The sequence below is a fragment of the Crocodylus siamensis genome, chromosome 1, assembly GCF_052110815.1.
Source record: "Crocodylus siamensis isolate JL-2025a chromosome 1, ASM5211081v1, whole genome shotgun sequence".
NCBI lineage: Eukaryota > Metazoa > Chordata > Crocodylia > Crocodylidae > Crocodylus > Crocodylus siamensis.
In genome coordinates this window covers 205,940,829-205,968,337 of record NC_143395.1, presented here as the reverse complement: position 1 = coordinate 205,968,337, position 27,509 = coordinate 205,940,829, and the positions used below count along the sequence as shown (strand labels likewise).

General features: G+C 47.4%; 1 protein-coding gene across 1 annotated transcript in view; it reads right to left on the bottom strand.

The window, feature by feature from the left end:
• MAN1A2 (mannosidase alpha class 1A member 2) overlaps window positions 1-27,509 on the bottom strand; it is a 179,282-nt gene that overhangs the window by 77,504 nt on the left and 74,269 nt on the right. The gene's annotated exons all lie outside the window — the stretch shown is intronic.

Genomic DNA, 27,509 nt, shown 5'->3' with positions numbered 1-27,509 from the left:
GAAGTTAGATCAGTAGCAACATGAGAATACTAGGAACAGTCGCACAGTAAACCAGAATTTAGCAGTTTCCTGAAAACTACACACTTTTCTTTGCAGGTTTTAGGTACATCGCTGAAGGCACTTGGGTTTTGTGGAAAAGGGGAGACTAAAACTTGAAATGATGATCATCTGCTTTTCTTCACCACAAAATGAGCAAGCATATTATTCAACACACACATAAGTTCTGTAAGAACACTCAGCTTCAAATAGCGCTTAGGAGATTCCTAGACAGAACTAGGGACAGAGTGACCTATGTAAGAGACAGTAACCAATATCTGCAGTAATATCTTACATTTGCCAATGCTTACTTTGAATTGCACTGAATTTGGCTAACCTCAGTATTTGCAACTGTACAACTTAAGACCATGTTACAGGTTACCCTTAAACCATCATAAAGGCATTTAAAATTGGGAGCATTCACCTGTTAAATTGTGTTAACCTGTCACAAGTACCCTCAAAATGTTTAAAGATAAGCCACTCAAAACAAAGTTTCTTTGAAACATTTAGCCATTCCATCATTCCAGGATGTTGTTTGAATGGTCAGGCAAGGTAAAATGCTCTGGACACCACAGCTTCTCTCAGTGGGGAGAAGGACTTCATTCTCTAGGGCAGTGGTTCTCAGCCTTTTTTGTACCAGGACCCATTTGTAAACATCAATAGCCAGTCCTAACCCAGTGCCTTTCACTCCTGACCCACTGCCTCCCACCCCCAGTGTCTGGGGCAAGGGTTGGGTATGTGATGCATGGGGGCCCCCAATCAGCCCCTAACAGGCTGGAACTCTGCCAGCCTGCAAGGGAAAAGCAGTCATTTCCCACGTTTTTCTCCTTCACAGAATTCATTTTTTAAAGTTTGTTGATTGATTTTTAAAGTTCACTTGTGACCCTTTCATATAGTCTCATGACCCACTTTTGGGTTGTGACCCATGGATTGAGAAACACTGCTCTAGGGCTCCTTGCTGAGTCTCTCTTCACCTCCCTCTGGCTCTACTTCCAAGCTACAAGCCCTTTTCAGTCTCCCTCTCCTGCGGAGATCCCCTGCAGGCACTCCTAGCATGGCTTCACAAGAAGCAAGCCTCTGGCTTTCAGACCCTGACTCTTCTCAGTCCCTGGTTTTTCCCCATAATCCACAGCATTCCCACCTCTGGAAGTTCCTTCTTTACAATTAGATCCTGGGAAGCAGGAAGGGTTTTCTTCTTCTAAAAAGGAAAGGTCAGAGGCCAACATCCCAAACAGCACAGCAGACTCTGCTTCAAAATAACCAGTCTTTATTGTGCCATTCCAATTCCCTCTCTCCACCCTGGGACTTTCTCTTCTCTCCTGGTCCACTCTGGCACCTTATCTCCTCAGGTCACTCTGAGCTTCACTCATTCTCTTCAGGCTTAGTCAAACCACACTTGCAACAAAACAGGTACAAGTCTTAACATGAGGACAACCTCACTCAATACAATGAAACATTATGACACTAGGAAACAATCAAATAGCAGTCTCTGTGTCCTGCTGTCAGTCCCAGACTGCCATCTGGCCCCAAGGTGAAAAGGGCATCTAGATGTCCTACTTAGGGAACTATTTACAAGCATTCTTTACAGTAAAGCCTGCCCACACTGAGACTCCCAAAGTCCTTTGTCAGAAGGTATAACAGGAAAAAAGGTTTTAAAGCACAGGTAAGCAAGGTAAAGGATAAACAAGGGAATGTATTCATGGAAAAGGATCAAGTTATAAAGTGATGGAAGCAATACTTTGAAGAGCTTCCGAATTGTTAGGAACTAGAGGAGATACTGGACAAATATGTAGAGGTCATTCAAAAGAATAGAACTGGAAGAACAAAACAAGACCCTGACATAGGAAACAGCAGCTTCCAGATGGTCCAAGAACTCAAGCATCTTGGATCACTGTTGACTGACACAAATGAGACCACCTGGGAAATCTTTGCAAGGATCCAGAATGGGAATAATGGAGCCACAGTCCTTAAGAGACTTTTTGGGTCCAAGATACAGGTTTCCCCTACTTTATGTGGGTTCTATATGTGTGAATTCACTCTTCTGTGATGAACCTTTTATACCAAAAGTTTGTTATATGTGAAGTAAATTCATTAGAGATGCACCGATACATCAGTCCAATATCAGATCAGTACTGATACAAAGAAAATTGGCTGCATCGGACATTGGCTCGATCAGCCCGATAATTTAGCCGATAAATGCCCGTGCGTGCACAGGCGCATTGTAGCACTCAGGCAGCATGGAGTGCTGCCTCCAACTGGTTAGTCCATTGTGGTGGAAGGGGAGGGGGGAGGGAAGGGGCACGGGGGGCGCAGATCATCTCTCCCCCGCAGTAAGGGAGGGGGCAGGGGCAGGCACTACCCAGCCAGGGCAGGGAGGGATCCAGGACAGACCCATGGCTTACCCAGGTGGGAGGGGCACTCCTGCTGCTGCACACACCCCAGGAGGGCACAGGGGTGTATGTGTCCCCAGATCTACACAGGGTGGGGCAGGGCAGGCAGGCTGCAGCTGGGGCTACGCTAGGCTCTTCTCACTGGGGTCTGGGTGAGGGGAGAGGGGTACAGAGGGTGCTGGAGCCATGCCTACCCCAGCCCAACTCCCTTCCCTCACTGTGGGGGCCTCGATCTGCCCCCACCCCAACGCTCTTTTCACCCCAACAGACTTACCAGCTGAACGCTGCTCTACAAACTGGTGGGCTGCATATCAGCTACTGGATCGGTATTGGCCGATATGGCTGGTTAATAATTTGCCACTGGTATTGGCCCAAAAACTCTTTATCAGCACACCCACAGAATAAAAACACCACATGGGCATGCAGGGAAAAAATTAGGAAAGTCAGGCAACAATTTGAGATTCAACTGGCAGGGAATATAAAAGGCAATAAAAAGAGATTCTATAGGTATATCAAGGAAGACCAAAGAGACTGTAGGTCCCTTCCGGAGTGCAGAATGCAGTTTAGCCATGAAGGAAATAGAGAAGGTTGAACTACATAATTACTTCTTTACTTCAATCTTCACAAATAGGGACAAGTATTGATAATCACAGATCCAGGTTTTCAATTTCCCATGGAAAAACCAAGTAAACTATAGATATTACCTTTTACTACAGGTAAATATGGATTCTTGTTTTACCAGAGAAACCTGCAGATTTTGCAATTTTGCTATGAGCTCCCTGCAGACTGGCAGAGTCCCAGCCTGCAGGGAGCTGGGAGGCATCAGGAGGAAAGCGATGAGATAGGGGGCACCACATGCATGTATATGCACATGGCCCAGGCAGCCTGCAGAGCAACTCCAGCAGGAAGTCGGGGGTAAGGCGGGGATTGAGGCCCTTGTAGGGAAAAGGGGAGAGAGCTGAGCAGGGCTGGGGCCTGGGCCCAGGGCCACAATGCACAGCTGCAGGGCCCCAGCAGGGAGCAGGACAGGGCCATGGGTGGCTCATCCAGGGGAGGGAGAGGGGGAGGGGAAGAGGGCTGGCTCCCCACTGCTGCATGCACTCCTGGGGGTAAGGCGGACCCGCTCCTCCCAGATCTGTACATGGGGTAGGCACAGGCTGTGGGCTCCTGCCCTGCTTCCCTCCCCTGGGGCCTCCACAGCCCAACCCAGTGTGGCAGGAAACAGTGGGACTGCACAGGGATCTCCTTGACACAGAGCTCTGCACTGCCCTGGCAACGCACCTCCTGCACATGCCGCTGCTTTGAGGGGTACAACCCCACACCGCTGTCCTCACTATGGCCCTGGGCTCAGGAGGCGCATCACCAGGAAATTGCAAAACTTGCAGCGGCAAGCAGCTTCTCCACATGGCCCTGCTGTTTCCTGCTGCACTGGGTCATGCCCACTGGGCTGCGGAGGACCTGGGGCAGGGAAGAAGTGTCTGCCTTGTGTACAGATCTGGGGGGCACAGGTCCCCCCTACGCCCCAGAAGTGCACATGGTGGTGGTGGGCAGAACCCCCTCCCAACATACACAAGCCCACAGTAGGCAGCAGGGGGGAGCGGGGTCAGGGGGCTGTGGGGGCTTTTAATTTTAATCACAAATTCTGAGTATTTTATTAGAGAATTTGTGATTTTTTAAAATTGGGGAAAACCAGGACGACTACTGATAACAGGCACATTAGCCAGGAAAACTAACCAAGGTTGCTTGACGCCTTTCCTAAAGGCAGAACAAGTTACTTAGAAAAGTTGAATGGTTTCAAGTTGGCAGGACTGGGTAGAACCTACCCTAAGATACTGCAGGAACTGACTAAGGCATTATCCATCCATTCTCTCTGAGAAGCTGTAGAGGTCAGATGAGGTCCCAGATGACTGGAAAAGGCCCAATATAGCGCCCATCTTTAAGAGAGGGAAAAAGGAGCATCTGGAGAATTACAGAGCAGTCAGCCCGACCTTGACACCTGGAAAGATAGTACAGCAGTTCCTCAAGGAATCTCCAGGAGAACAAGGTGAAGCACCTCAAGGAGAACAAGGAGATCAGAAACAGCCAGCATGGATTCATCAAAAACAAGTCACTCTCCCATAGAAGGAAAACAGGTTGGTCAGGCATGACACTTAGCAAGGCTTTTGATACGGTCTCCAATAACATTCACATTAACAAGCTAAGGAAATACAGACTAGATGGAAGTACTGTATGGTGGATACCAAACTGCTCAGATCAACATGTTAAATGTCTTAGTTAGGAGGAGGTATCAGTAGGGTTCCCCAAGGCAACATTCTGTATCCAGAAATATTGTTTAACATCTTCATTAATTATTTGAACTAACTGAGCTAGTAACAAAAACAATCTAACAAAGACAGATAATCTTCTAGAGGACTGGAAAGTAGTGAATGTTTTACCACTATTTAAAAAAGGTTTCAGGAGTGATCTAGACTAGTCACATTTGCATACTCAACATTGGCTGAAATAATTACCCAGAATACTGCAAAGATCATATAACAGCATCTAAATAGCATGGTTTCAGAAAAAGAATAGTGCATTTTTTACAGTGACCTGTATACCTGTTTTTACTTGGACAGTCTTGTTTTAAACTCTCGCACTGGGTATCTCATTGGTTTGATCAAATGATCACTTTTGTCCTGTTTTCAGCAGGACATCCAACATACACGTTTAAAATGGCACTGTTCTCTGGCACTCCTCACCCCCACCTCCCATGACTGAATGAGTCTATGTTAGAGGGCAAGGGGCAGAGTGCCCATTTTGACACTTCACAAATATGGTCACTGTGCATATTACTAACCTATAGAATCATCTGAATGGGACAACAAGAGATTGGATAACGAAGAACTGGTCAGCAATTTATTCAGGTTTTCTAAAGGTTCTCGCAAAAGGTCATTGGCAGGGCATTAGCAATGACCTTATTTCCCCTGTTTTTTTACCTGTGACTTATTGTAGGGTGTTTTTGGTTTTGTTTTCTAAGGCTGTAGACAAACTTTTCATTTGAGGCAATCCTAATTGTCCAGACTTTTTTGACACTGATCAAAACAAAAGCAGCACAGTCCTTTATACACACGTAGCCTTTCCAAACTGCATTCCTGCTGCTCCTCTATCAGTAGGTAGCCAGGGAGAACACACAGCCCGAGAGGCTTGTCTCTGGAAAGAACAGTACTTTAATAAACTTCAACAAACTTACAGAAGCATAGAGTCTCCAGAAAAAGAGGTAACACATTTCATCTGAATTACTTCATAGGTACTTGAAGTGAGACAATGAGTGTGAATGTCTGAAGGATCCAAGGACAAAGGCATTGTCCCAAGAAAAATGTAACATCTGTTTACTATTTAATGGTACTTCCTGGCTCTGGTGTGCATGAGGGATTAGAGTGGCCAATGAATAGGACTCTTTGAATAAAATAGTTGGCTGGGAATGTAAGGACAAGGACTAGAGAAGTTGAGAAGCCTTTAGCAGTTCAATGTCACACACCCTTTTATGCCCACAGGTACTCAAACTGCAGGTAAGCCTCCAACAGACAGCAATGTTCTAATACGGGGCAACCTTTTTGGCAGTCCTGCCACAAAGTAAACACTGTGCTCTCCCCAAGTGCCACATTAATCCCCTTTCCCTGCCTGATGTGCTGCTCTGCTTTGTCCCATGAATTGTTCTCCCTGCCCAATTTGCTATTCTGCTGTGTTCCCTGCCCAATCTGCTGCTCTGCTTTCCACTCTCTGCCCTGTTCTCCTGGTCTGCTCTGCTTTCTACTCCTTGCCTATCTGCCACTATGATGCCTAGCACTTCTCTAATTTGCTATGTGCTATCTTCAACAGCAGTCCCTTGATCTGAGGATCGTCTCTACCAAGGCTCCTTGATGGGTTTTGAGATGACTGAAGAGTCTTCAGATACCTAAAGTGTGGTTATAAAAGAAAATGGTAATTCAACTGTTCTCCATCTCCAAGGGACAGAATAAGAAGCAACAGTCCTACATATCGATGACCTATAAAACTGTAGAATTTTCATCACTGGAAGTTTTTTAAGAGCAGGTTAGACAAACATCTGGAGGAAATGGTTTAGACTGGAATGAACCTGCCTTAAGCCAGGGGCTGGACTAAAAAGACCTCCTGAGGTCCCTTCCAGCCCTATTTTTCTATGATTCTATAAAACCTCTCACTACTTTCTGAAAAGGAAGTCATTTCCATGAACAATGTACAAATTCAGAACTCCTCTATTTACCAAAGCAGAACTATTAAACAAAGATACAGGCAGGATATTATAGTCCCAGTAAAAAAAAATAAAATAAAATACAAAACATGAAAATTAAAAAGGAAACAATTATCCACCCATTTCCTTTCCCATCTCTAATGAGGTGTTGACGATAAAGCTGCCAAAAACACTTTTTAAAGAAATGCTTAACGGCTCACAATAACTAAGATAATGCTTAAGAAAATAGTTTAATGAACTACTGAAGAATGGAACGTCATTCCAATGTGCAAATAAGCAGCTCAAAAATCAGCCAACGAAAACATGCAGTTTATATAAACTGCCGTACGTGGTTCAGCAGAGCTATTAAATGCAACGAGTAAACCCTTAAGCTAGAATGAAACATATTGTCTTCAGCATTTTAGACCAATTAAAAGAAGCAGAACAAAACAGAACCGTTACTTGCTTGGCATCTCTATTAATATACCACTAATAGAAGGAACAAGAAAGAGAAGGCCTAATTTTCTATCTGAGAATCTACGAGTGTCTCGTTTTTAAGCAGCACTAAAAAACTATTACTATTTTTCCCGATTTAATAAGTGAGGAAACTGTGCAACACACCGCAAACTGCATGACAGAACCTTGATCAAAAATCAGGTCTAGTATCCTAAACTCCGTAGTATGCTGCCTTTTGAATTTTATCTAGGCCAGTTTCCAGTCGTGACAAAGCCAAAGTTCAACTGAAAATTTGCATTTAAGGTGGAATATCTCTATATGCCCTGTTCATATGTTCTCCCTTTAAAAGCAGGGGTTTTCAACATTTTTGGAACAGTGTACCCCCCAATGGCTGGACATGCAACAGGGAAGGCGTGCAGCCAGACATGGAGTGGGGGGAGAGAGGGATGGCACACAGCTAAATGTGGAACAGCAGCAATCACCCTGTGCAACCTTCCCCCACCCACCATGTATGGCCAGGCAGGCTGCACCTGTGAGGAAGTGCAGGATGATGCATGGCAGTGCTCTGTCCCCACCCATCCACGCATACCACCTAGGGCCTTCTCAACCCAGTTGACACCCCTTGCTCTAAAGCACCCAATACTACCACTATCAGAGACAGAAATGGTGAGCTGCTGATCTGCCCCAGTATAACACTTCTTATGTTGTTACGTCTCCCAGTGAGCTCAGTATGCTTCATAAGTTCCTAGAATCTAAACTTGTGAGAAATGTGCCCCCACAGGTAATGTGCCCCATCCTGCTGCCCTGCTGGTGCTGGCCAGTGCGGCAAGCAGGGGGGCTACAGCAGCTGCCACAGTGCGCAGCCCCAATGGGTGAGCCTAGAGCTAGTGCAGGGCCCAGGCTGGCAGCAGGGGCAGGTTATAAGATGGTGCTGAGTGTGGGGAAAAGCACTCGCCCACCCCATGGCCAGCACCCCACACTGCAGCCGCTCGCAGCACACGTGGGGCTGCCTGTGCCTGCTCAGGACAGCCCCATGCAGTCTGCGAGCACCTGCAGCAGGGAGCACCAGGCACAGGGCAGGGGAGGGGCCACTTTTCCCAGCACCAGCTCCTCCACTGCTGGCAAGCAGGGTGTCGGGGCTGTGCACTGCCCCCTGCCTCTACAAGAGGGCTGGGGGGCACTGGGAGTGAGCAGGAACAGGAGCACAGGGCCTGCACTGGTGTCCCAAGGCCAGCGCCAGCACCAGCAAGACCCAGAGCAGGGCAGCAAGGGGGACACATTAACTGTGGAGGCACATTTGTCACAAGAAACCACTCTCTCTCCAATCTCTCAGTTCTAATCCTCAAAGGAAACTTACAAAACACTTTTCAGAGATGAGCCTATGAACTTCATCAGGCTCCTGGATACTAAAAATCATGGACTAAATACAGACATTGGATTTATGTCACATTATAACCTGCCTGACATCTGACTCCCCAGGCACCTCTCCTCTATTTAACCCCCTTTTCCCCCAACCACCCAGCCTATCACCTACTGACTCCTCAATTTACATCTTCACCAACTGCCTATCATGTATGCATACCAGCCCAGCCTCTGGCTTCTTTACTTTTCATTCCATCCAGGAAGAGCACATACCAACTGCAGAGACTTCCTTCGCCTGATGAAAGGTTTTTAAACCTGAAAGTTTGCTTAAATATTTTTTCCAAGTATTTAAGTTGGGCTAATAAAAGGTATCATTCACCTAAAGAACCTTGTCGGCCAACAGTAAGCACAGTAACCCAAGCAAGCAACGCACAGAAATGATTAGACACCTGACTCATGAACAACTTAAATCATCTAATGCCAATCTTAATTCAACCACCCCCATTTCTGACAGTAAGTTCAACACAGCTATTAAAGCAATCAAAACTTGAAAAGCTGCTGGACCAGATAAGATATTTCCAAAATTTGTTACCAAGCTCAAAACCACAATGAAAACATGGCTTCAGAAATTCATGTATATATGTCTAGATAGCAACAGACTTCCAAAAATCAGGAGAAAAGCTGGTGTCATTGCAATCCTAAAACCCAACAAACTACCAGGGAATCTAAAGAGCTACTGACCCACCTCACTACTCTGTGTTACATACATACTTATGAAGCACAATAATAAACTGTAATATTGTTTTTCTGTAATAAAATACTGAACGTCATTGATCCCCAGCTCCCAAAAGACCTAGTTGGCTTTCCAAAAAAGCAGTGTACCACTGACCAAGTTACGTTACTTAGATCTGACATAGAAAATGGATTTGAAATGAGGCAGAAAACAAGCCTGGTCTATACAGACCTTACAGCCACCTACTACACGGTATGGGACCAAGGCCTCAAATATGAACTGCACACTATGATTGACTGAAAGCTACATGGTTTTCATCATGAACATGATCTCTGGAAGACAGTTCAAACTCACCACTAGCTAAGAAGGAAAAAAAAAAAAAAAATCAGAATATAAACTCTGAAGAATGGAGCCCCCCACGGGTCACTGTTAGCACCAATACTTTTCAATGTATAGACCTCCGATTTCCCACATGCATCTAAGCCAGGGGTAGGCAACCCCTGGCACGGGTGCCAGAGTGTGGCACTCAAAGGCATTTTGCTTGGCACACATGCCTCTGGGTGGATGGGGGTGGGAGTGGGGAAGGGGCTGGAGCTACATAGCCACAAGAACCAGGCCCTTCATGGATCCCCCATCATCTGCCCCCAGCACGCCAACATCTTACAAGTTGAAGTTGCGGGTGTTTTTGGCTCCCTGCCCAAAAACATTGCTGACCCCTGATCTAAACAATATATGTACACTGACGATGTTGCCATACTAGCCCAAGGAATAGAAACGAAAGAACTGGAAAAGACACTGAGTACTGCCATGGAACTCAATGCTGACTCTCTCCACAAGTGGTACTTAAAAGTTGAGCATCAATAAATCAGTATCATCATTCTTCCACCTTGACAATCACTGAGCAAAGGGAACACGGAATATCAAGGTAGGCAACGAAATCCTTTCCCATGAGCATACCCCAACCTACCTAGGAGCTGCAATAGACTGTTCCTGTGCATATAAACATTACATTCAGAAGGTCAGCAGTAAAGTCTCTGCACAGGTAGCTGCCTTAAGATGTTTAGCCAGCACAACATGGGGTGCCAATTTCAAAGTGCTCAGATCTACTGCACTTGCAAGGTTATATACCCCAGCAAAATATTGTGCTCCTGTACAGTCCAGAAGCAGTCACACTGAAAAGCTTGACACTGTACTTAACAGTGCACTGAGACCCATAACAGACTGCACAACGGATACGCATGCAAATGTACTCCCTTTACTCTTGGGCATTAAACCAAGTGATACAAGACAACAGACTCTAACATCACTACTGGCAAGAAAGGGAAGAGATGATGAAAACCACCTGCTCCATCAACTGTTAACTGAAGACCCAAACAAATGGAGCTGTGAGAGCAGGGCTGGGCAATTATTTTGGCTGGAGGGCCATTTAATGACTTCTCTTGAGCTGTCAAGGGCCTCAGGGGTAGTCCCAACACTTGACAGGTGCCCTGCCCCCTCATCATCATCTTGGGACCAGAAGTCCCATCCCTAACTCTTGAGCTTTACCACCAGAAGTCCCATTCCTTCCCCTCCCCCCAGAAGTACTCCTTTTTGGAAGGAGGGTTGCCATCTTGGAACCAGAAAAAAATAAATCATATATTAAAAAAATCAAACCTCTCCTATAACATATTTTAATTTTTGTTTTAATATTTTGTCCTTATTTACATGCGTTTGCATAATAGCTCAAAATAAAATCTTACTTTTGTACATTGTGTGGGGGGTTATGCGTGGGATTTTTGGGGGGAAAGGTATGTGGGGTCTGTGAAGGGGTGTGGGTATGTGCGGGGTTTAGCAAACTGTTGCAAAGGGGTGTGCGGCTTGTGGGGGATGGAGGTTGGGTTTGTGGGTGGCTGTAAGCTCCCTTGCCACACAGCCCCTACCACCAGCAGCAGCAGCAGCGGCCCCTTGGGCCGGCACCCCGGTCCACAGCAGGCAGAGCCCCCCAGCAGTGCTCAGTTCTGGTTGAACCCCAGAAGCAGCATATGGCAGCAAAGAACCTGCCTGGTCTGCTATCGCATGCCTTCAAACCAGACTGGACTGGCTCCGTGCCAGCACAGGGGCTACCAGCACTACAGATGGGAGCTGCACACCACTGGGCTGGCTCAGCTCTGTGCCTCCTTGTACAGCTTCAGGCACTCTAGCAGGGAGCTGCATGTGGAGGCATGGAGCTCACTTGGCCCAATGATGCACAGACTAAGCAACAGGGGGTTGTGTGCCTCCACATGCTATTCCCCATTGGAGTGCTGGAAGCTCCACATGGAGGCACAAAGCTGAGCCTGGCCCAATGATACAGGCTTTTGTACATTTTGTACTAAGCAACAGGGGGTTGTGTGCCTCCACATGCTATTCCCCATTGGAGTGCTAGAAGCTCCACATGGAGGCACAAAGCTGAGCCTGGCCCAATGATACAGGCTTTTGTACATTTGGTCTGGTTTGAAGGGACATGCCAGTGGGCCAGTCAGACTATGTCACTATATGCAGCTCCTGGGGTTCAGGCAGAGCCACCACACACCACTGGGGAGCTCTGCCTGCAGTGAACCAGGAGCACCCTGATGGCCTGCTGCCAGCTAGTGCCACCAGCAGCAGGGAGGCCCACACACCCCCACAAACCTCACTCTCACCCATCAGGGAGAAGCTCCTCTCCCCCTTCACCAGCTGTCCAGTTGCACACCATTGTACTCCGCTCCTCCACATGGCACTTCCAGATGAAGTGCTGGGAGCCCCACAGAGGTAGAAGGGTAGAGCCTGCCCAGTCCAATGATGCACAGCCTCTGAAAACCCACCTCCCGCTGGCTTTCAGAGGGGCAGCCATGGGCTGATAATTGTTTTTTTGGAGGGGCCCCATGGGCTGGATAGAATGGCCTGGCAGGCCAGCCCATGCGGTGTAATTTGACTGCTCCTGTTTTACACTAACGCCAAGTTCCGCATTGGGCACAATTTTGTGAAACATGGGTCAAGCTGAAAAGACTGAGAACTGGATATAGATATTTCAAAACAACACTTCACAAGATGAATATTTTAGACAACTCCCTGTGTGAATGCACTGCCTGATGCACAGCACTGAACTTAATCACAAGCTGCAATCTTTAAAAACGCCCAGATAGGGTATATGGAAACTGTACATTGAGCGAGTATACCAGAATGGCTCACAAATTTGGAAATTGATATCTGACATCATATGAAAGAAGAACAGCAGCTTTTCTGTGCTGCCAATTTTCATGTTGTTCTTCAGTTAAATTTCATACACTTGGCACTTATTTCAGTTCTCAGCCCAAGCATGATCAAAATTTGATTTGAAAAGTTTCAGATTGTGATTTTTAAAAGTTTTAGACTTCAGATCTTTTGTATTTTCTTTTTGTTTTTTTCCTCCATCTTCCTACTTTATTTCTTTTTCAGAAAGAAAAAAAGACATTAAATGCAAAATAGTTTATAATTTGAACTTTGAGATATTGTATGGAAAAAGAGATACAAAAAAAACCGGATAAAATGTTGGCGCCCTTGGCAATTATAATGTACCTTTATAAAAGTTAATATTATGAGATATTGCTGATGAGCAATGTGACCTGGACAAAGATAAGGAAATAGCTTTGAATTTCTTAATTACTTTGTATATATAAGAGAAAAATAATATTTTACAATATTACAGATGGCACATGTAGTAACACTAATAACTAATACTAGTTGACATTTGGTGTTAAAAGAATATATAGTTTTCATTGCTTAAAATTTTTTCACACTGTCACCGTTCAGGTTGAGATTTTCCATGCTGGGTATTCTAGCTCAAAGAAATAGCCTGAAAGTTTCAGTTATTTCCAAAGAAGAGTGCGGAGGAAAACCTCTTGTTTTATTCACCTTAAACTGGTTATACGATTTTTTTCATCAATTCTAATACTTCAAAACTTGGAGTAGGGACTTGAAATGCAGACAAGAGAAAGAGAAGCCAATACGGCTAAACAATAAGTTACCAAAGAATACGGGGAAGGGGAGAAGTGCAACATTGAAAAAGTGTGAAGTTGCAGGAAGAGGGGGAAGCCAATGGGGAAGACTATGACCATTTTTGTAACCAATGAGTTGAATCAGGAAGAAGAGTGATGAGACAGGTAGCTACAGGGTTGAAGGAGGTCACCATATGGAAGTCATTAATGATAAGCATGGAAGGGGAAGGCTAAGGGGGAAGGAATATGGAAAGGACTGAGACACATAGGGGTCAGAAACAGCAGAAGCCAGCAAGAAAAAACTTGCCACTAGTAACTTGCACACTTTTGGAGACATATATAAAAAAGCAGATATGGATTTGGAGGTGGGGGCAGGTAGGAGGCAACAAGTTTAGGATAAATTTTACAAGAAAAAAGGGCAGAAAAGAGCAAAAAAAAAAAAAAAGGTATGGGATTTTGATTTATTGGAGGAATGTAAGAACACGATTTTTCAAATATATGGAAAGGGAAGAAGAGCAAAAGGTAGAGAAGTAGAGATGTAATGAGGGGGAGGGCAAAGGAGATAAAGAAAGAGGAAATAACTAGCTGGGTGGATAAAGATGTGTGTATGTATACAGCACATCTGGACTTCAGCAAGGCTTTTGACAAAGTCCCACATGACCTGCTCATAAATAAACAAATGGAGAAACGTGGAATAGGCAAACCTACTACAAGGCAGATAGACAACTGGCTCAATAGCTTCAAGCAAAGAGTAATTATAAATGGATCCATGTCAGAATGGCAGGAAGTTCCAAGTGAAGCCCCAGGGGGTCTGTCCTAGGCCTAATGCTGTTCCACATGTTACTTTCATAGTTTCTAGGGTCGGAAGGGACCCGAGTAGATCATGTAGTCCGACCCCCTGCCATGGCAGGAAAGATCACTGGGGTCAAACGACCCCAGCAAGGTGTACGTCTAGCCTCCTCTTAAAGACCCCCAGGGTAGGAGCCAGCACCACTTCTCTTGGAAGTTGGTTCCAGATCCTAGCTGCCCTGACCATGAAGTAGCGCCTCCTGATGTCTAGCCTAAATCTACCCTTTGCCAGCTTGTGACCGTTATTCCTGGTCACTCCTGGTAGCGCTCAGGGGAACAGGGACTTCCCCAGTACCTGCTGGTCCCCTCTGACTAGTTTGTAAATGGCTACTGGATCCCCCCTCAGCCTTCTCTTCTGGAGGCTGAACAGGTTCAGGTCCCGTAGCCTCTCCTCGTAGGGCCTGCCCTGCTGCCCCCGATCATGCAAGTGGCTCTCCTCTGGACCCTCTCCATGTTGTCCACATCTCTTGAGGTGCGGCGCCCAGAACTGGACGCAGTACTCCAATTGCGCCCTGACCAGTGTCGCATAGAGGGAGGATCACCTCCTTGGACCTCCTCGAGATGCATCTGTGGATGTATGACAAGGTACGGTTGGCCTTCCTGACTGCATCCCCACACTGCCAGCCCATGTTCATCTTGGTATCAATGAGGACTCCAAGATCCTTTTCTGCCTCTGCACTGACAAGAAGGGAGTTCCCCAGCCTGTAGGTATGGTGCTGGTTCTTCCTCCCCAGCTGCATCACTTTGCACTTGTGGGTGTTGAATCCCATCCTATTCTCATCTGCCCACCCCTGTAACCTGCCTAGGTCCAATTGTAGCCTATTCCTCCCTTCTAGCATGCCCATATCCCCCCACATCTTAGTGTCATCAGCAAATTTGAACAGGGTGCTTTTTACTCCCTCGTCCAAGTCACTGATGAAGATGTTGAACAGACCGAGCCCTGGGGGACCCCACTGCCCACATCCCTCCAGGCTGAAAATGACCCATCCACCACCACTCTCTGGGTGCGACCCTCCAGCCAGTTGGCAACCCAATTGACTGTGTGGGTGTCGACAACACAGTCCCCCAGTTTCTTAATGAGAACAGGGTGAGAGACAGTGTCGAAGGCCTTCCGAAACTCCAGGAAGACTATGTCCACTGCTACCCCTGCATCTAAGGATTTGGTGATCTGATCATAGAAGGCCACCAGGTTGGTCTAACAGGACCTGCCACTGATGAACCCGTGTTGGTTGCCCCTAAGCATGAAATCCCCTGCTGGCCCCTCATGGATGTGTGCCAGAATAATTTTCTCAAACAGCTTGCCTAGGATCAAGGTAAGATTAACTGGCCTATAGCTTCCCGGGTCCTCCTTCTTCCCCTTTTTGAAGACGGGAACCATGTTGGCCCTCTTCCAGTCCTCTGGCACCACACTAGAGCACCACAAGTGCTCGTAAAGCCATGCCAGGGGTCCTGCAATGACCTCAGCCAATTCCTTTAGTACTCTAGGGTGGAGATCATCTGGACCGCCTGACTTGAATACGTCCAGTCCCTCCAGCAGCTCCCTAACTAGTTCCTCACTAACCCTTGGCCCAGGTATGCCTCCCTTGGGGGGAGGCACACTTTGATGCTAGAACAGATCACTTCTTGGGCAAATCTGCAGACCTGAAACTGGGAAAGACTGTATATGCACTGGAGGAAAGGAGATGATCTTGGAAAAGGATCTTGATCGGGGCAGATCTAGGACCTTGAAAAAGGGCGGTGAAGTCAAGAGGCTGGAAAGAGGCGTCGTTGGCTGCCCTCTCGGCTCAGAAAGAGGGACCAATCACCTGAGGACACAATCCTGCCGGAACTGGGCTACTCAGCTCCTCTTGAGCGGCTCCCTGAATCTCATTAGGACCCTGATGTCAGAGCAAAATTTTTGATTAAATGCTGACAACACAGGGAGTTGAATCTGACATGTGCAGACAGGCCCTTTGAATGGAAAATTCCACAACGTGCTCAGCATGTGCCCCCTGAGTGATCTTAGGACCTGTCAGTCAGCGCTGACCTAGTTTCTCCGCTGACGCATGCTCAGTTACTCATAGAGCCTGATCCTACACATGCTCAGTTCATCTGAAGCATGACATAATTGGACTAGAAATTTCTCTAAGGGGAGCGTTTCGATTGGCCACTAAATTGGTATAAAAGTTTGATGAGCCCCTCCCTGAGGGGGAGAGAGACGAGAGAGAGAGAGAGAGAGGAAAGAGATCCGCTCGACCTGTGAACAGAGGCTGCCTTGGCAGGGACTGTCTTGCAGAGAGAGATCCAACCTGAGAGCAGAGGCTGTTCTAACAGGGACTGCTCCTCAGGAAGGCTTATTGGACCACTGGTCTCCCCACAGCTGCGGTTTTTGCGATTCATTCGATTTCGTTTTCGTATCGATTGTCTGGCTACTGGACTGGCATTTGGCATTGGTCTTGACCACGATCCTGATTAACCCAACTCACCTCTCATCCACTGGCTACGACTTTATTACACCCTCTGGCACCGACCTTCGGCATCGCTCTCCATCGACTTCGGCATCGCGCTCAACCCGTTTTGTCCACATTGGACTGGCGTCACAACTCCATCGTCTCGGCGAGCTACAGTTCTTGTTCTGTTCGTGGTTCCTTTCATGACCTGTTGACCAGCCCTGGGACTTAAGGAGTGGGCAGCCGCCCCTATCCCTCGCGGGGTAGAATGCAATGGCTCACTCCGGAACCCCGTGGGCCAACAGACCCCCGTTGTTGTTTATTCGTTCCACCTACTGTAACTGAAGAAGCATCGTACCTACTCTCCACCAAGTGTAAGTTAAATAAATCCAACTTGTTATTAAAACCATACACTTCCATGCCACTCAGACTCCATCACCGCTAATCCCACCTGTTCGTTCCAAACTGCCACCCCGGCCCGCTGTGACCTTGGGGCTCAATTCATTTGGTTAGCCGGGCACCTGACACGCTCAGGGTCCTACCTGCATTCCCCCAACCTGTCCCAGCATTCCTCACGCTCTCTTCCTGCTCCCCTGCCACCCCCTCTCTCCCCCCCCACCCCAACACACCAAGTTCATTCGATCCAGGTTCTCAGGACCGGAAAAAGTTCCTATACCCCAGGCCTGCCCTGCTCCAGGAAAGCACTCACAGGAGAATGTGCACTCAATTGGTTGCTGGAAGCACCATTTAGCCCCACACAGCCAGTTTCAGTAGGAGGACAGAGACTCCGTAAAGCTGGCAAGTCAGTCAGCAACACAGAAGTCCTTGACTTCAGAAAAGCCGACTTTGACAAGCTCAAGAGGCTAGTCGGTCAGGCCCTCAGGGACCATGACCCCAGGGAGATGGGAGTTCAAGAAGAGTGGTTGCTTCTCAAGGAAGCGATCCTCAGTGCACAAGCTAAATCTATTCCAACACGGAGGAAAGGCAGCAAGAAGGCACAGCAGCCCTCCTGGCTCTCCAGAGACCTAGCGGACCTACTGTGGCTAAAAAGGAAAGCCTACAAAGGATGGAGGATGGGATTCACCTCCAAGGAGGATTACTCCGCGCTGGTCCGGTCCTGCAGGGACCAAACCAGGAAAGCCAAGGCTGCAACTGAACTCCAACTAGCTTCAGGCATCAAGGACAACAAAAAGTCCTTTTTCAGGTATGTAGGGAGCCAGAGAAAAATCAAGGGCATTGTTGGACCCCTGCTAAACCAGATGGCGCAACTGACAACTGACGCCCAGGAAAAAGCCAACCTATTAAATAGGTACTTTGCGTCAGTCTTTCATCAGTCACACGGGATGCCCATGCCTACTATGGGACAGGGAAATCTGCATGAGGGGAATCCCCTACCCTCCATCAATGCTGACCTCGTGAGGGAACACCTTGAGAAGCTGGATACCTTCAAGTCAGCTGGCCCTGACAACCTGCACCCCAGGGTACTCAAGGAGCTGGCGAGTGTCATAGCCCAGCCCCTGGGACAGATCTTTGAAAACTCCTGGCGCTCTTGTGTAGTGCCCGAAGACTGGAAGAAGGCCAGTGTGGTGCCGATCTTCAAGAAAGGGAGGAGAGTGGATCCGGCTAACTACAGGCCCATTAGCCTGACTTCTATCCTGGGGAAGATCTTAGAAAAGTTTATTAAGGAGGCCATCCTTGATGGACTGGCCCAGGCTAACATCCTAAGGGACAGCCAGCACGGGTTTGTTGAGGGTAGGTCTTGTTTGAGCAATCTTATTTCCTTCTATGACCAGGTGACCTATCACCTGGACAAGGGAGAAGAGATTGATGTCATATATCTTGACTTCAAAAAAGCTTTTGATCTGGTATCCCATGATCACCTCTTGGCCAAACTGCCCAGTTGTGGCCTTGGCTCCACCACGATCCGCTGGCTGGGATATTGGCTTCGTGGTCGGACCCAGAGGGTTGTGATTGATGGCAGTCACTCATCATGGTGCCCTGTGACCAGTGGGGTCCCTCAAGGTTCTGTCCTGGGACCCATACTGTTCAACATCTTCATTAATGATGTGGACATTGGAGTTAGGAGTGGACTGGCCAAGTTCGCCGATGACACCGAACTTTGGGGCAAAGCATCCACGCCAGAAGATAGGCGGGTGATCCAGGCTGACCTGGACAAGCTCAGCAAATGGGCAGACGAGAACCTCATGGTGTTTAACACCGAAAAATGCAAGGTTCTCCACCTTGGGAGGAAAAACCTGCAGCACCCTTATAGGCTCAGCAGTGCTACGTTGGTTAGCACTACAGAAGAAAAAGACTTGGGGGTCATCATTGACCACAAGGTGAACATGAGCCTCCAATGCGATGCTGCGGCTAGTAAAGCGACCAAAATGCTGGCGTGCATCCATAGATGCTTCTCAAGCAAATCCCGGGACGTCATTCTCCCCCTGTACTCGGCCTTGGTGAGGCCGCAGCTGGAGTACTGCGTCCAGTTTTGGGCTCCACAATTCAAAAAGGATGTGGAGAAGCTTGAGAGAGTCCAGAGGAGAGCCACGCGCATGATCAGGGGTCAGGAAAACAGATCTTACGATGACAGGCTGAGAGCCACGGGACTCTTTAGCCTGGAAAAGCGCAGGCTCAGGGGTGATCTGATGGCCACCTATAAGTTTATCAGGGGTGACCACCAGGATCTGGGGGAACATCTGTTCACCAGAGCGCCCCAAGGGATGCCGAGGTCGAACGGTCACAAACTCCTGCAAGACCGTTTCAGGCTGGACATAAGGAAGAATTTCTTTACTGTCCGAGCCCCCAAGGTCTGGAACAATCTGCCATTGGAGGTGGTTCAAGCACCTACATTGAACACCTTCAAGAGTAAATTGGACGCTTATCTTGCTGGGATCCTATGACCCCAGCTGACTTCCTGCCCTTTGGGCAGGGGGCTGGACTCGATCTCCCGAGGTCCCTTCCAGCCCTAATGTCTATGAAATCTATGACTCCTGACTACCTCTCCCTGTGTGCCCTGGGACCAATATGGCCCACAGGGTGAGCGTTGCTGATGCTACTCCCTATCCCCACCCTTTAAATCAGTGCCCAGGCTCAGTGCCCCAGGTCATGCCATCTTGTTGCACTACTGGAAGAAGAAGTGTGACTGCACCCCTGCACCCCCACCCTCAGGCCTGCCACTGAGCATGACAGATTGGAAAGCTAGGCTATAGCCAACAGGATGACATTCAATTCTAAGAATACAAAGTCCTCTACCTCAGGAAGATTAATCAAAACCAAAACACAAAATGGATGACCTTGGATCCCACTGGTTACAGGATACCATGATGAGTGACTTCCATCAATTACTACCCTCTGGGTCTGACCACAGAGCCAATTTCCCAGCCAGCGGATCATGGTGGACCCAAGGCCACAATTGGCCAGTTTCGCCAAGAGGTGATCATGGGATACCAGATAAAAGGCTTTTTTGAAGTCAAGATATATGACATCAATCTCTTCTCCCTTGTCCAGGTGATAGGTCACCTGGTCATAGAAGGAAATAAGATTGCTCAAACAAGACCTAACCACAACAAACCCGTGCTGGCTATCCCTCAGGATGTTGGCATCCTGTTGGCCAGTGCATTAAGGATGGCCTCTTTCATAAACTTTTCTAAGACCTTCCCCGGGACAGAAGTCAGGCTATGATGCTCCCCAGCTCCTTGAGTACCCTGAGGTGTAGACTGTCAGTGCTGGCTGACTTGAAGATATCCAGCTTCTCAAGGCCTTCCTTCACAAGGTCAGCATTAATGGAGGGCAGGGGATCTCCCTCACCCGGACTTCCCTGTCCTGTAGCGGGCATGGGCGTCCCATGGGACTGATGAAAGACCAACACAAAGTACCCATTTAATAGGTTGGCTTTTTCCTGGGCATCAGTTGTCAGTTGCCCCATCTGGTTCAGCATGGGTCCAATGTTGCCCTTACTTTTTCTCTGGCTCCCCACATATCTGGAAAAGGACTTTTTATTGTCCTTGATGCTTGAAGGTAGTTGGAGTTCAGTTGCAGCCTTGGCTTTCCTGGTTTGCTCCCTGCAGGACCGGACCAGTGCAGGATAATTATCCTTGGGAGGTGAATCCCACCCTCCATCCTTTGTAGACCTTTCTTTTTACCCTCAGAGGTCTGCTAGATGCCTGGAGAGCCAGGGGAGCTGCTGTGCCCTCTTGCTGCCTTTCCTCTGAGATGGAATAGACTTAGCTTGTGCACTGAGGATCGCTCCCTTGAGGAGCAACCACTCTTCTTGAACTCCCCTCTCCCTGCAGTTTCATCGGACATAATACACGTCACCCATTTTCCTGCCTGTTGATGCTGTAGGAAGATGGGTGACATGTTTGCAGGTGGAGGGTGGGGTTGTGAAAGAGGGCCAGGCTTGAGCCACATAAGCCCTGGGCCTGAGCTGGATCAGGCAGCCTAGCCCTGAAAGCAATGAAGTGATGAGCTCCTGGCAGCAGAGCAGCAGGACTCCTAAATTAACAATGAGACTGAATAAGCAACTTTGCAGGCCGGAGAACAAGGGAAAGGTACCAGGAGCCCAGAGAGGCTACACAGGTGACCAGCAGGTCCAGTGACCCAGAGAGGGTTACGTAGGTTACCAGTGCGTCCAGTGGCCCAAGAGCCGAGAGAGAGGCTGAGTGAGGGATCTGAGAGTCCAGAGAGAGGGCTGAGTGACATACAGAGCGAGAGAGCTGAGCGTGGGACCAAGAGGTCCCAGAGCCCTGGAAGGGGCTAGGTGTGGAAGGAATGTCAGAAGCGATAACTTGGGGCATGGTGTAGGGATAGACAGAGCCTCAAAACTGGCCCTTAATTGGCCTGGAGGGGCATAGACAGGACAAGTAAGCCCATTTATATTGAGTACTGAGAGGAGACTAGTGGGGTACAGAAGGACCAGCTGGCAATTCGAACAGACTAAGGCTTATTCTAAGGCTCATGGGTAGCCTCCCTTCCTTAATCTTCTTTAAGTGGGCAAGTAATCAAGGGAGGGCTACTGTAAAGCTCGGGCCAGGCAGGAACCAGTCAGCCAATAGGGGGCATCACAACCACCCCTCAGGTCTGGACTTACCACACCAAGGTTTGAGATGAGAGGCCTGACTCTGTATACCCCAGAAATTCCCATGCAGGATCAGACTCCTCAAGCCTTTGGAGCACCTGCCTATTCTTCCTCACTTACCAAGATACATCCTGGAGACCGTGGGGATGTCTCTTTAAGTGGGGAAACCCCAACTTTCTCTGCTTACCAAGACATTCATCAGAGATCCCAGGGACGCATCTCGGTAAATGGGAAAAGCCAGGCCGGCATTCCCAGGGTTTGAGAGGCCAATCCTGCATGGAAATCATGGGGTGCATAGAATCAGGGCCCTCAATTCCCTGGAGCACCTCCCTGGGGCAGGTGAAAATGTGAGCAGCTCTGTGCTGTGCACACTTTCCTGCCATAAAGTAAACAAAAATCCACCAATACATAGCAGCACAGATTGATTCCGCTTTTGTTGTGGACACAAGGGGTATGAACATCTGTTTGGGTCCCTGTGTCACTATAAAAATGTTTGTTTCCACTCTTAGAGACACTTATATATGTGGCATTTCATTTTCATCACAGAAAAAAGTGAATTTTGGGTTACTTGGGGGGTGGGGAATTTGGGGATTTTTTTTTTAAATCTGAATATCAGGGATCTATATCTGTATCTATATAATTAGAGACAACCAGGATCCCTGGTAATCAGCTCAGTACAACAGGTAGAATCATTCTTTCCCTCTGAAACACATCTAATGCCCTAAAGCTCCACTATCTTTGTACCAGGCATCTTGAGCTCTCCAATTTAGCAGTGGTTCTGACAAACTGCAGAGTGGTGGAAAAGAAAATGAAAACAAAATGGTGTTTTGCCAAGTGAAAAGTCCAGTCTTACCAAGCTAACCCAATCTGAATCCTGGTCTCCCCAATATCAGCTCCTACTTTTTAACCTAGTATGTCTCCAACTATGATAAAATGCATCATCTACTAGGAAAGATCTTTCTGGCAAATTAAAAAAACCAAGTCAGACCAACTTTTCTTAACACAACATATCCCCAGACAGGGTGTGCATGCAAATGCAAAGCCTAGAAAAATAAAGCAGGCTTCTTATCCACTGATAGGATCTGAACATCAATTTTCTGTACCACTAAAGTGCATCTTTTCTAGAGAATCATTAACTGCGTTTTATTATTACATTCTGTTTAACTAACTGACACACAGATCTCACAGCAGTCTCTGACCTAACGAAAAGAACAATTCATTTGACACTTTCTCTGGTAATTCAATTTATTCTTCGACGTGATAAAAACTGAAAATCAGGAGACAAATTAATGAAGGTCAGAATTTTCAGGGTTCTACTTTCAGAAACCGTCAAACATCAGCAAGGTGCAAATCAATTTTATGAACAGTGATTATAGCCTGGCAGAAGAGCAATTGCTCAAGATAACAAAGGTTCAACTGAATCTATTACGTATTTCTGTTTTATAAAAATAAGCAAAGTTCAGAGACAGACTAACTCAAACCTGACTGTTTAACTTAGAAGTTGTGATAAGAGGTCTTCCAAGCCTCTGGCTAACAACACAAGTTCATATTACAATAAAGTGAAAAATCCCTAAGGCATGTTTGGATTGGTTAATTTTAAAGGGAACATGATTGTCATTCATGATTTCTTAGACACTTTCTGTAGGAATCACTAAATGAAAGCAAAGGCAACAAGTAGAATGGAAAAAGCAAGTTTTAGCATTACACTTGCCACATGCTGCTGGACCTTCATGCTGTAGCACTTATAGGCTCGGCAGTGCTACACTGGCATGCACTTCAGATGAAAGGGACTTAGGTGTTATGATTGACCACAAGATGAACCTGAGCCTTCGATGTGATGCTGCAGCTAGTAAAGCAAGCAAAATGCAGGCTTGCATCCATAGATGCTTCTCAAGCAAATCCCGGGACGTCATTATCCCATTGTACTCTGCATTGGCAGCTGGAGTACTGCATCCAATTTTAGGCTCCACAATTCAAAAAGAATGTGGAGAAGCTGGAGACAGTCCAGAGGAGAGCCACACACATGATCAGGGGTCAGGAAAACAGACCTTACAATGAAAGGCTGAGAGCCATGGGGCTCTTCAGCCTGGAAAAGCACAGGCTCAGGGGCGATCTGGTGGCCACTCATAAGTTTATCGGGATGCTCATCAGGATCTGGGGGAATGTCTATTCACCAGAGCATCCTAAGGGATGACAAGGTCCAATGGTCACAAACTCCTCTGTGACCATTTCAGGCTGGACATAAGGAAGAACTTCTTTACTGTCTGAGCCCCCAAGGTTTGGAATAGACTGCTGCTGGAGGTGGTCCAAGCACCTACTCTGAATGCCTTCAAGAGACATTTAGATGTCTATCTTGCTTGGATCCTATGATCCCTGCTGACTTCCTGCCCTTTGGACAGGAGGCTGGACTTGATGATCTTCTGAGGTCCCTTCCAGCCCTAATGTCTATGAATCCTGATACTAAAGGGATACCAAGCACAGTGGCCAGATAGAGGAACCAGGTGACCATCATCTCTACCAGTTTTGGCTATATCCTGTCATACACATGCTTTCTCTCACATATGCCAATTTCCTTCTCATGAACTTAACTACCAAGACAACTCCACCTGTGGAAGGGTACTAGAAGTCTGGGACCAGAGAGGCAGCTTAAAAACAACACTTTAAGCAATTCAACAAAGATAATCAGTTTGTCATGTTCTAGGCCTAGGCTTATGCATCAGCAAAGCTTTAAATGAAAGTCCCTACCTGAGTAAAGCTACATTCTGCCTCTTTGTGTGTGTCTTTTTTCAGCTTTAAGACGACAAGACTTTATTCCTAGGGGAGGGAGTTGGGGATGAGAGAAGGGGACAATTAAAGGTGCTGCTCCCCAAAAAAAGTTCCTATTTGTTTTTCCCAACAGAACAATATATCTACAAAGGAAAGGGAAATGAGATGTATTGTTAAAATTAAAACACTGCTTTAAAATAGTGTTTCAATAGCTTATTCATTATTCTGCTTCTGTATATTTAATAAAAAAATACTGGCAGTTTTATAACAGGATCATCAGCTATGACTTGACAAGTCTCAGTTTATGTTCAATTATGAATTATCTAGTGTTGGAACAAGTATTTTATTAACATCTTAGCTTTTTGGGTGCCCAACACACATACTTATCAGTATACATTCTGTCAAAATCTTTTTTATAGACGTCAACATTTTACGGCTATGCTATTTAGAGATTTTCTAATACTAGGTTAACCAGCAGATTCAATATTCACAAAAACAGCAGCAAGTCAGCACCTTCAAAATTCCACTAATAGAGATTTTTACTTTAAATCACCAGTATAAAACAAAAGCCAGAAAACTGACATAAGGACTTGTTTACTGTGTAATATGCTGTGTATTAAGTGTGTTCCATGTGCACCCAAGAAACATCAGCTCTACAGTATGTTCAGCTGCTTTCACACAGCTGCCAAACTGTTAACAAAATGCTTTACAGAAATAAATCATAGCAACAGGATTTGTAAGAAAAATGGAAAATCCAGACACACTAGTCACAACATTTCAGAAACAGAAGATAAAATCATAATACACAATTATTTTAATTATGTCATTCTACAAGAGGGAGGGCCTAAGGAACTTACAACTCAGTCTCTCTCCTGAACACAGACTACACCATAATCCATCATGAAGCCCATACTAATGGACATTAATCCACCCCAAACAGACACACAGTGCTGAGACCTAGCATCTTCAATAACCTGTACTTGGTCTAGCATCTCTTTGAGCTCACTTGTAGGGACAGCCTGTCACTCACCTTTCTGCTATCTGCCTCCAGAGTGCCTTGTCAAGCTCAACTGGATGCTGATGGAGCCCTTCCCTTTCGGGCATGGAGTGCATCAAGGCTACCTATTGTTGGGCCAGCCCTACACTGTTGCCCTCAAGCCCTTCCTGTGCCTCCTGAACAAGCGGATGATGGGGTTAGTGCTTAGGGAACCAGTCATGACAGTGGTCTTCTTGACATATGCCAACAACATACTCCTCACTGTACAGGCTCCAAGTGACCTGACACAGGTGGAGGCCTGCCAGTCCATCTACTTGGTGGCATCTTCTGCCTAGGTCAGCTGGGTTAAGAGCTTTGGCCTGACAGCGTATGACAGGTGGCATCTGGCTCCAGCTACAAATGACATACATGGCCGAGCCTGAATAGACAGAGTGGGTCTTGAAAGATGCAACTGTCTCATGAAATCATGGTGCTTCTATGTAGGGCCCTGAGAAAATTGTGGATTTCATGTAAAAAAAAATTTGCAGCACATGTGCAGGTAAAGTATAATTTTTCATGGAATATTCACGGAACTACCACTGATATTGGCAAATGGGTCCTGGTAGTTCCGTGAATATTCCGTGACAAATGATACTTTACCCGCACACATGTGGCAGGCAAGCACACAGCCATAGGTGGTAGATAGCCAGGACTAACGGGGTTTAGCCCTCCAAAGGTGGGGCAGCACAGAGGGCCACAGGGCAGCTCAGACATGGGCTCCAGGCAGCTGTAGTGGGGGGACAGGGGCAGGCTGGGGAGGGGTGTGCACAGACAGACCAATAGCCTGCAGGGATTGCAGCCAGAATGCATGTGGAGCACTGCCCACCACAGCAGGGAAGTTGGCGAGGGGTGTGGGGGGAGCAGATCAAGGCTCACATGAAGAGGAAGGCAGTGAGGCAGGGGCGAACAGTGTCCTGGGGCAGGATGCTCGGAGCCCAGTGGCTTGTACAGAGACCGGGGGGAGGGGCTCCTGCCACTGCACACACCTCAGGAGAAGCCTGGGGGGCACTTGTCCCCTGGATCTGTGTGGAGCAGGGGCAGCTGGCTGCTGCTCCAGGAGTCAGCTGCCACGTGTGACACCATGTGCCTGCCACCACTGGCTCCCGGGGCAGCAGTGCACAAAGCCCAGCGCACAGCGATAGCCCACCTCTGCCCCACCCACAGATGTGGGGGGCAACCCATGCCTTTCCCCCCAGGCCTCTCCCAAGGTGCATGCAGCAGCAGGAGCCCCTCCTCCCAGCCCCTGGACTCCGAGCATCCCACGACCCACCCATGTCAGATGCATGACAAACAGAACCAAGGAGGTGATACTTCCCCTCTATCAGGCACTGGTCAGACCGCAGTTGGAATACTGTGTGCAGTTTTGGGCACCACACTTCAAAAGGGATGTGGATAACCTGAAGAGGGTCCAGAGAAGGGCCACTCGTATGATTAAGGGCTTGCAAGCCAAGTCCTATGAGGAGACACTAAGGTACCTGGACCTCTTCAGCCTCCATAAGAGAAGGTTGAGAGGTGACCTTGTGTCTGCTGATAAATTCATCATGGGGGCACAGAAGGGAATTGGTGAGGCTCTACTCACCCAAGGCACCCCTGGGGGTCACAAAAAATAATGGCCATAAGCTAGCAGAGAGCAGATTTAGACTGGACATTAGGAGAAACTTTTTCACAGTTAGAGGGGCCGAGGTCTGGAATGGGCTCCCAAGGGAGGTAGTGCTCTCCCCTACCCTGCGGGTCTTCAAAAGGAGATTGGATGAGCATCTGGCTGGGGTCATCTGAACCCAGCACTCTTCCCCATCTATGCAGGGGGTTGGACTCGATCTACTGAGGTCCCTTCCGACCCCAACATCTATGTATCTATGAACTGCTCTGGTAAAATACCAGCAACAACAGATGCCAATAAAAGTTGAGCATAACATTAATGGAAGGATTCTTTTCACTCAGTCCCCACACCCTTCCTTTTGGCAGATGGGATAACTTGGCAATCATCAACTTGTGAGCAGTCAGGAATACATTCCAAATATAAGTGGTGTGTAAACTTCTTTATCGTAGAATCATAGAATCAATGAGTTGGAAGGGACCTAGACAGATCATCGAGTCCGACTCCCTGCCATGGGCAGGAAGGAGCACTGGGGGGTGGCAGGGGTCATAAGACCCCAGCCAGGTGACTATC